The sequence below is a fragment of the Ciona intestinalis genome, unplaced genomic scaffold (genome assembly GCF_000224145.3).
Source record: "Ciona intestinalis unplaced genomic scaffold, KH HT000255.1, whole genome shotgun sequence".
Classification (NCBI taxonomy): Eukaryota; Metazoa; Chordata; class Ascidiacea; order Phlebobranchia; family Cionidae; genus Ciona; species Ciona intestinalis.
In genome coordinates this window covers 5,987-7,997 of record NW_004190576.1, presented here as the reverse complement: position 1 = coordinate 7,997, position 2,011 = coordinate 5,987, and positions in this window count along the sequence as shown.

The following is a 2,011-nucleotide window of genomic DNA, read 5'->3' as shown; positions in this document are numbered from 1 at the left end:
ATTTCTATCTATGATTCATTATATATTTCTTAGTTTTTTTTATAGTTTTATAGCAGTTATTTATATACTTTTCATGCTCATTGCATACTGTATGTGTTTTTTGCACACTAAAATTTAATTTATAAAAGTGTAGCCCCCAAAAAAGCCAATTTAGGCACACAGTTAGTAAAACCTTGTATTAAACCAATATAGTGGTCAGTGACGGTCTGACATAACATAGTCATTATAACACTTATTGTCAAACCAGTCTCTCATGATAAGGGGTTTGATAATATATGGCAAAATTAATTTTACATGGTGCTAAATTTAACCTTAAGTGCCAACTGATAGTAGTAGTATAGGTTCTTATAAACGTGTTCATTTTTTATGAAATAGTGGGCATATTTATTATTTAGTACAATAATACCAAATAAAGCAATGTTTGAATTTACAGTTTAATACAGGTTTTAATACAAAATTCTGCTTAAACTGCATATTTTTAATAATAAACCTTTATTTTTTCAATATATTATTATAATGGGTATAATAAGACTACTTTTTTATTTTTTTTATAAAACAGTTTTATTTTATTTCCCATTCACAGACAACCAGTGACCAAAAACACCTTCCGACAATACAGAGTACTAGGCAAAGGAGGGTTTGGGGAGGTAAGTGTCACTAGTCACTGTGTCATTATTATTACAACTCCTTCATTACATTCAGGGTGTCCGGATAGTAGGTTGAGCCTAAATTCCAGGTCCTTGACATGCCCTGCTATTTAAGTGATTTTTTAACTAAATGCTTTTATCCTGAGCAACTCTGGCCTTATTTCCAGGTAGACGCCTAATGCAAACATAACTGTTCTATATGAATTGAGGCAACTTTAGCCTAGATACAAGGTCTTCCGTTTAAACACAACCATAACTTTAAACTCCGGTTTCTTAAACATTAATTTTAATTTATAACAATATGTGGCCTTTTTCTTCATGGAAGCTGAAACCATACCAGAGAAAAATAATTATTATTTCGTTTCAATTTGCTGCAAGCAATAACCCGACGACTTTCCAAGAGCAGATGACCTTTCTGGAGAGCTTTTATGTCATTATTGATTAACCAGTCAATTGCGCCACGGTACACAAAGTTAGAATTTAGAAATGTCATAAAAAACGATTAAAAGTAGGATGGGTCAAACTAAAAATACAGTTAACTAAATATAGAGCTAAATATTTAAAAAAACCTTGATAAAATTATTTGTAATTGGCATTAAATTGCTCCTGCAATCTTCAGCTGTTACTGTCACAAAACTAAACCTTGATAAAATTATTTGTAATTGGCATTAAATTGCTTCTTCAGCTGTTACTGTCACAAAACTTTTTGTTGCTGGCCAATCTGGTATACACTCATTCTCGTCTGGAGATATTCTAATGGTGTTCTGACAAAAGTTGCTGTTTCTTTCATAATCAACAAGTCTAGAAAATAAACTAGGTGTTAGTTATTTGAGCTGATTAATCTGTTCTGATCTATCCCTGCAATGTGACATAAACCAAAGCACTGTAGATAGTGGATGCACAAAAAGAAGAACGCCCCTAATATTAGTCAGATAGTTTACCTTTGAATCAAATCTTTTTTTCTTCCTGATATTCTCGCTCCCCGTTTTAGCAGTTCCTCTTATAGTTCAGTGACTGTCCACAATTGGTATTTATCCATTATTTAATTTAATATTTCTACCTACACAATAAAAACCGCTTATAGATATATCCGCTGTTTCTCCTGAAGTGACCTAACATTCGTAACAAGAACTGTAATTCGATGAAGGTGCAAAATCTATTATTCACTCAAAAGCAATTAGAAAGTTTGACTGATCTCACACGCCTCTAGTGGCAAATCAGTGATAGATTTCTATGGAAGAGTTACCCCATTATTTCGTTCTTTTTTATATTTTGTAGTTTTATGTCGTTTTTTTTATCTTTTAATTGTCTTTCTTTTTTGTACTTGTATGTTGTTCTTTTTCGTATCTTGTAATAATGTCGTT